Consider the following 8,540-nt stretch of genomic DNA (forward strand, 5'->3'; position numbering starts at 1 on the left):
TCCAGGGTTTTGCAGTGGTGAATGACTGTTTTAGTGCTGTGTGCCCATGAAATAGCACATTCACAGTTTTCCTACTGAAGATTTGGGGAAATATGAGTGTCCTACTGGGATGCTTTTCTATATATAAGAGGAGATTTCAGCAGTAAAGTACACCTGCTTTGATCAGTACTGTACTGTAGGGTGTGACTGAAGCAATGGAGAATTTGGAGGACAGAGAATAATAGAAATGGCAGGAATTCAAAGATCACATTGGTATTACTTTTCAGGAAAATACTGTTGGATTGTGGGTCTATAGTTGGAAGCCTCCTTGCTCCTTGAATTTTATACCTTACTGGTATGGACACCAGAAAGATTTATCAACACCTGAGGATTTTAGGTGGGTTTAAAATATTATCCTATCAATTGGAAACACTTGAATAGTGCTCCATCAACTTGCCAGCTTGATATTACAGCTCATATAACTTAGCTAGGGGGCTTCTTCCAAATAATGTGTTCCAATTAGGTTATTACTAATGTTTCTGTTGCAGTTCTGCGCCCCTTCTCTGGTTGTATGATATGGTCAGCTTCTTGCTAAGTCCTGCTGGAAGTGCAACTAAAACCTTAATCACTGAATCTTGAATTGCACTTTCTTTCCACAACACTGTAGAACTGGGTTGTAGAAATACACAGAAAATGTCTGTTGTGTATGAAAACACAAGGTACAATCTCACTGTGGAAGAATATAATTTAATATAACTTACATTCTACACTGTTGCAGGTCGTTTACCTGTGTTTAGTGAAAATGAAGTGGTGTGGTGTTTTTCTCTGTTTTTTTATTGATAACACAACAGTAATGCCTTGCTCTGAGCTGGGAAGAAGTTTGCTTCATGAACCTTACACAACTTTTTACAGCCCTCTTCATCTTAAGTGGCTCTGGGAATACCTGAGAAAACTACTGGACTTTCAAAGCTGCTTTTAATGAACTGGTAGGACTTTGTTCTTTCTGTTTCAGGAGACAGATAAAGCAGTCCCTGCTGTGGGTGCCCACTGCACCCCAGGTTAGTGTTTGATCTGTCCTGGCTGCTGCTGGTTGTGCTTTGTGTGATTTGAGGGCTGTACCTGATAAGACTCAACCCTGAGCAGCTCAACCAGGTTCTATCTAGATGAAATAGCTACTGCCTAGCATGGCAATATTCACACTAGTGTGACAGGGGAAAAAAGCCCCAAACCCCAAAAGCTTCCTTAAAAGAAAATTGACATTGTCTACCTCAAGCTCAATATCAGCTAGTGTGTGTGTGGGATTTATGTGTGTATATATATATACATACATACATATGTATGTATGTAGCAATAAATAGATGGCTAAGTATTTATATAATTTCCACTAATACCTTAGAGCAATGAATCTTTCAAGTGGAAAATTCAGTTGTTTTGTCTACTGTCACTTTGAAGTGAGAGATTTCTTTTGTCTTCTGGCCCTTCAAAGGTGAGTGTTGGCAAAGATGTGCCTTTAGATCTTTGCTCTAATGAATATAAATAGATAACAATGCATTTAGCTAAGCTACAGAAGCTGAAATCTAGTTCTCATTGTCACTTATTTGTTTTGTGACTTTTAATTAGACAGTTCAATTGTTTGGTAAAATAAAGGCAATAGTGACTGGCTTCTTGTGAGGGGTTGAATGAAGGTTAAGCTTCTGTTAATTAAAAGTACTATACCAGATTAAGGGATAGAACTTCTGAGAGCTAAGCATTTTTTTCTTGCAAAGAAAAGTGGTGATTTTCCAAAGCTGCATTAAACTCCTCTGTCGTTCAAGATACTGTAACCTATTCAAATTTTAGAGGGTGGGGAGTGTGGGGAGGAGTGAATGAAAAGTAAAATGAAAATCCAGGAAAGAGTGTATTATAAAAAGCAGGTTTCGCCTTCCTTCATCTTAAACAGGGACTTTCATAAAGTGACATGATGGGGGAATGGAAAAGATACAAAAGTATTGAGAATGTAAAACCTAAGTGGTATGAAAATATCAAAAATACTTTCAGTAGTGCTCTCAATGTATTTCACATCTGTATTCTAGCTGTTTGAAAACCCTGTATATGTTAATGGAATGCACACAAATTGGAGAGAGGAATGTTCAAGCTTATCCCCTCATTTCTGCTCATTAGCTGACAACATTAACATTAGTATTTTGCTAGAGCATAGTCCCTGTTTCTGTATTTTGTGTTTCCATTCTGGAAAAAGTCTTGCAACTTGTCTTAATTGGAATCCAATGCTCTCAATGAGCCCTCCTAGTTTTTCAAAAGTGTTCTGAGCTCTTACTGTGGATGAGATGTCTGCAGGTTTAACCTGCTGGTGGATTGGAGTTAGTAGATGAGAATGTCTGACAGTCTCTGATTTCTTTCTGTATGTTGAGTTTTAAACATATTGGGGGAAAGTCAGTTTCTTTTTTTTCTTTTTAAAATAATTATTTTGGTCTTATTCAGTCAGCAGAACATGGGTCACAGAGTCACAGAACCTTTAGAATCAGAAGGAACCACTGGGGACTGTCTAACCTAAAACCCCTCCTGAATGCAGGGTTACCTACAGCAGGTTGTTCAGGACTACATTCAGTTTGTTTTTGTGTATCTTCACAGATGGAGATTCCACAGTATTTTTGGTGCTGGAATTGCTCCTGTTCATCTCTGCTGTGTGTCTATACTGGGGAGTGCAGGGCTGGTCCCAGCACCTACGTTGTGTATCACCACTGGAAGTATCATCTGTTCAATATCTTTATTGATGACATGGATGAGGGCACTGAGTCTTTCACTGTAAATTTGCAGATGGCTCTAAGCTGGAGGTGTGTGTTGATCTTTTGGAGGATAGGAGAGCTCTGCAGAGAGACCTGGAATGGTTGGATGGATGAGCAGAGTCCAATAAGATGACGTCCAGTAAGTCGAAGTGCTGAGTCCTTCATTTTGGCCACAAACCCCCCCTGCAGCATTACAGGTTAGGGATGGTGTGTTTGCACAGTCCCCAGGCAGAAAGGGCCCTGGGGGTGCTGGTGACAGCCGGCTGAGCATGAGCCAGCAGGGAGCCCTGGTGGCCAAGAAGGCCAAGGGCCTCCTGGCCTGTGTCAGGAACAGTGTGGCAGCAGGAGCAGGGAGGGCATCCTGCCCCTGTGCTCAGCGCTGGTGAGGCCACACCCTGAGTGCTGTGCCCAGCTCTGGCCCCTCAGTTTGGGAAGGACCTTGGGACCCTCGAGTGCATCCAGAGGAGGCAGCAGGGCTGGAGAGGGGCTGGGAACACAAACCCTGTGAGGAACCACTGAGGGAGCTGGGGGTGCTCAGCCTGGAGAAAAGGAGACTCAGGGGTGCCCTTATCCCTCTCTACAGCTCCCTGAAAGGTGTTTGCAGTCAGGTGGGTTTGGTCTCTTTCTCCAGGCAGCAACTGACAGAACCAGAGGGCACAGTCTCAAGCTGCACCTAGGGAACATAGTTTGGATATTAGGAAGAAAGCTTTTCATAGAAAGAGTGATAAAGTACTGGAATGGTCTGCCCAGGGAGGTGGTGGAGTCTCCATTCCTGGATGTGTTTAAAAAAGACTGGATGTGACATTTGGTACCATGGTTTAGTTGAGGTGTTAGGGCTGGGTTGACTTGATGATCTTGAAGGTCTCTTCCAACCTTGTGATTCTGTCATTTCCCTCTGCCTGCTGGCTTGGCTCTGCCTAGTGCTCCTGGATTGTTTCAAGGGTGCAGGGTGACTCAAGTTCACCAGGATCCCCCAGCCCTTCTCTCCAGAGCTGCTTTCCTTCCATTTGCCCCAAACAGCCTGTGCTGGTGCATGGCCTTATTTCTCCCCAAATACACGACTTTAAATTTGATTTCCCTGAACTTCATGAGGTTTCTGTTTGCTTATTTCCCCTTGACTACTGTGGTCCCTTGGAATGGCAGCAAAGCAACATAGCCATCTGGTGTATCAGCCACTCCTCCCCACAATTTATCATCTGCAACCTTGCTGTTGGCATGCTCCATTCCATCTTTCAGTTCATTAATGAAGATGTTAAACAGTACTGGCCCCAGTATCAACCTCAGGGATACATTAGTGACTGTCCTTCAGCCAGGCTTTGTACTGCTGATCACAGCAACCATCTGAGCCTGGCAGTTCAACCAGTTTTCAATCTACTTTATTGTCCACTTATCTAGTCTGTATTTTGTTAGTGTATCTATAAGAAAGTCATGTGAGACTGGCAAAAGCCTTGATGAAACAAAGATAAACCACATCCACAACTCTCTTCTCACCCACTGAGCTCATAGATTTGTTATGGAAGGCTGTCAGGCTGTTCAGCTATGAGTATAAACTCTAAGTTTATGCTGACTCATCACCTTTTGAGGGCACTTGGAAATAGCTTCCAGGATTATTTGGTGCACCACCTTGCCAGGGTTTGACGTGAGGCCAGTTGGCCTGTAGTTTCTCATATCTGCCTCCTTGTCCTTTTGGAAGATGACACTTGCTGTCTTGCAGTCGTCAGGAACCTTCTTCAGCCCCTATGACCTTTCAAAGATCATTGATGGTGGTCTCACAATGACATTGGCTGCCTCCCTCAGCACTTGTGGGTGCATCCATTCCTTCTCTACTGACAGCATTTCCCTGCTCCAGACATTTTCACTGATTTCAAGAACCTGAGATTTCTGAAAGGCAGATCTTGGTAGGAAGGACCACAGTGTGGGAGGCACTGAGTACCTCAGCCTTATCAGTGTTGACTGCTACTATAGAGCCCATTCAGCAGCACACTGCCCCTAATCTTCCTTAAGCTGCTGGTATGCCTGTAGAAGCCTTTCATATTGCCTTTTGTGTCTCTCACTGGATTCAGCTTCAGATAGGCTTTGATGTATCTAACTCCATTACTACTCACTTGGGCAGTGTCTCTGTGTTCTTCCTGGGTCACTTGTCCCTGCTGTCATCTCTTATTTTTCCTTTTGATAGATGAGTTTTGTCAGGAACTTCCTGTTCATCTGTGCAGGAGTCCTTTCTGCACATTGGGAGAGAAAAATCTTGAGATTGGAGGAGGTGACTCAACAAAAATCCAACGGCTGCCCCACTCTTTTCTCCAGAACTGTACTCCACATGGCTCCTCAAAGGGAGGAAACCAAAAGTACTCTCCTGGAGTGCAGGGTCTTGCTATTTGTCCTGTCTCCTCCTTTCTGCATCCTGAACTCCACAATTCATGATTGCCCCCAGCCTTCACACTCCCTGCACTAACTCAGGCTGGGATGGGAGTTAATTTCTGTGCAGAAAATACCTGTTAAGTGCCATGTTTTGGACTGATGACCAAAGTGAAGCTCATTACACACTAATATTTTCACTACTGCTGAACAGTGCTAACACACTATTAAGGCCTTCTCTGTTTCTTACTCTGCTGCAGTGAGGAGGTTGGAGGTGGATGTGAGGCTGACTCCAACTGACCAAAAGGAGATTCCATAACATTGTTCTCAGCCATAAAACTGGCAATCAGTTTTCCAGGGGTTGCTGTTGCTCAGAACTTTAGTTGGGCATTAGTTGGGCTGGTGCTAAACAATTGCTTTTGCAAACCTTTTGTTGTTCACCATTCCTTTCCCCCTCCTATCTCCACCTACAATTTTTCTCACTTTTGCTCCTCTTTCATTCTCCCTCAGAACTCTGCAGAAGGTAGTGAGTGAGCAGCTGTGTGGGGCTGAGGTGCTTGTGGGGCTTAAATCACAACAACCATGGCTAGTTGTTCTTTCTTTGAAAGGATGAAGCCCAGCAGAGAATCTGCCCTTTTTGGCTGGCTTTTGGGGGATCACTCGTGTCAGAAAGTCATCATTAATGCACTCGTGAAACATCCTCAATTACTTCAGTTGCTTGTGCTCTGCTCTATTATCCCTCCCAGATACGGGGGTGTTCAAAGCCTGCATGAGCAGCAGGGCCAGTGCATGGGGGACTTGTACAATTGCCTGAAGAAGTCCACAAAAACCCAATACATATCCACCCCTTGCAGGAGCTGTGTGAGTTCCCCACCATGTCCCATGGTCCCAGGCAGATCCCAGCCCTGCCAGCCGTGTGCAAGCCTACAAGTCCTGGGGTCTGCCCACTGAGCCCTGGCGCTTCAGAGAGGCACTCAGTCACCCTGGCTGCGTGTTGATAACGTGACTGATGCCACAAAGACCTATCACACCAGTTATTGAACCCCAAAACGTGTCCCTCACTGTGTTTCTGCTGTGATGGAGATGAGCTGAAAGGACGTAGCGGTGGACAATGAATGCTTGCTGCTCTCGGCTCCCAGGATCCGCTCTGCCTGTTTACTCCTGGTTCCTAGAATAGAAAATGATTTGCTCCCCAGGGAGTCAGCAATGATTGGTGCAGTATTGAAAAATGTGCTAAAGGTTGAGAGAGGAAAAAATGTTCTCTGACTTCTGGAGGGAAATGTCAAGTGAAAGAACTTGAGGCATAGGGTGTTTGGAAGAAATGTGATACTCAAAGGTCAAATGATTGGAAGAAGGTTGAGACTAGCAGATTTGAAAAGAAAGGTGAATGTATTCAAGGTTAGGAAGATAACAGAATATACAGAAATAATAGTAGGACTGGGAAATGCTAATAACACATAATCCTGCAAATGACAAGAAAAGAAAGAAAGGTCAGAAGAAACCAGTACTTTTTAAAAGTATCTATGCTTCATAAATCACATAAAAATCAACTGCTCTGTTCTGAGTAATCCTTGACTTTATTTTCTCTGTCCTAGGATGTATGTAGGTCGATGTGATCTGAAATGGAACCAGAATCATTTTGCTTTCAAGGACTTGCTTCCCTATACTTTTCTTCAATGGCTTTCTTTCCTGCATCCCTTGGGTGTGATAATGGCATTCTATGAATCATAATAGCAGTGCAGAGCTTAATTAATGTTTGCAAAACACTTAGATCCTCAGATGAAGTGTGCTATGTGCATTCGGTGCAACACATTATTGCCAATAAGCAGAGGCTATTTTAAATTCCAGCAACAACTGATTTTTGGTGCTTTTTTTTGTCACCAGAACAACCCCATGAGGATGGCCAGGAAGGGTCATGCCAAGGTTCACTTATCTCACAATCTCAGCTTCAGGAGTAGCAGGTGTTTAAGGAATAGATCTGCACACAAGACAGAGGCGTTATCTGGCAAACTCTCCTGGCTTCTGGAAACAAATTTTTATAGACTTTGTGATCTGAAGGTTACATCCAATACTTGCACCTGGAGGGAATTCTTGTGCCTGCCTTTCTAGCCAATGCTTGGTGAGCCAAGGGATTAACCTTGCATACCCTCTATAGGGTGTTCTCCCCTGACTGAAAGAGAGAAAATAGAGGAAGAAAATAACAAATTTAGCCTTTTTTAGTCGCAAGCAAATCTCCATCCACATCGATGACAAATGTATTTGAGTCACTAGAGTATAAATTATGTGTTATTTGGTACTTTGCTCATGGAAGAGCTCAGCATATGTCCTTTCAGCCCCCAGAAAAGGATGAGTTATTGCTTTAAATTTATCAGAATCTGTAAAACCACAGATTCCTGTCTGAGGAGACATAAGTTCTTTGTTCTTGTGAGTAAGACAACTGGATGTAGAGGCATTAGTTCATAGTAATGAGATGTTAAAATCCTGGCTTTTATATAAATTAAAGATCATCAGCTCTATGTAAGGAATTACTTTGTCTTGCTATTGCCTCACGTTCCCCCTCCCAGCTAACAGACAGTGTTTAATGTATTGACTGGCAGCAGGTTTTGGCCTCCAAAATAGAAATATTTAGAAATATAACATATATGTATACACACATGTGTACATATATATGAATGAACTGGAACAATTTTTATGTTCAGTTGGATTATAATTTTCTTAATTTTATGAATTGCTCAAGTAGACTAATTCTGGATTTAAAAACCTTGCTAAGGGAATTCTCCTCCATTTATATGGGGAAACATATAACTTCTATGTGAGTTGTGGAAATATTTGGAGAAGTGTATAATGAAAGGACCAATAAAAATGTAAATTATCTCAGCTGTATTTATTATATATTTCACCTGGTTCTCTGGCAATGCTGCTGATTTTGATAGCAAGCAGCCAACTAAATATTTTGTAGCATGCCTTAAAAAAATAAATGAATAAACCCATAATATTTGCATTTAATTATCTGCCAGAGAAAGTATCTCTTCCATTTCAAATTAGTCAAGCAGACAGTATATGTTCACAAAAATCTTTCTATCTTGGACATAAATTTTACTCTAGGTGGCAGAATTGCTCTATCTGCAGCACACAAAGAACAGATTAAGAAACAAAAAATGGTTAATGATACAGATCTCCCTAGTGTGAATAATTCTTGTTTCCTAAATCAGCTGCCTTATTTTTCCAATAGTGTCAAATGTATCAGTAAGCAGGTAGAATTCATAAGCTGTATTTTTTTTAAAGGAGAAAAAAATAATAAAGTGTTTTCCTATATAAGAAGTGCCTGGCTCAATTAGAAGCTGCAGGATTTTTTGCAAAGTACAATTGCTGGGAAGTGCTGATACTTGCAGCGACTTTGAGGGGATGTGCAGGAGCTGCCGA

The sequence above is a fragment of the Zonotrichia albicollis genome, chromosome 5, assembly GCF_047830755.1.
Source record: "Zonotrichia albicollis isolate bZonAlb1 chromosome 5, bZonAlb1.hap1, whole genome shotgun sequence".
Classification (NCBI taxonomy): domain Eukaryota; kingdom Metazoa; phylum Chordata; class Aves; order Passeriformes; family Passerellidae; genus Zonotrichia; species Zonotrichia albicollis.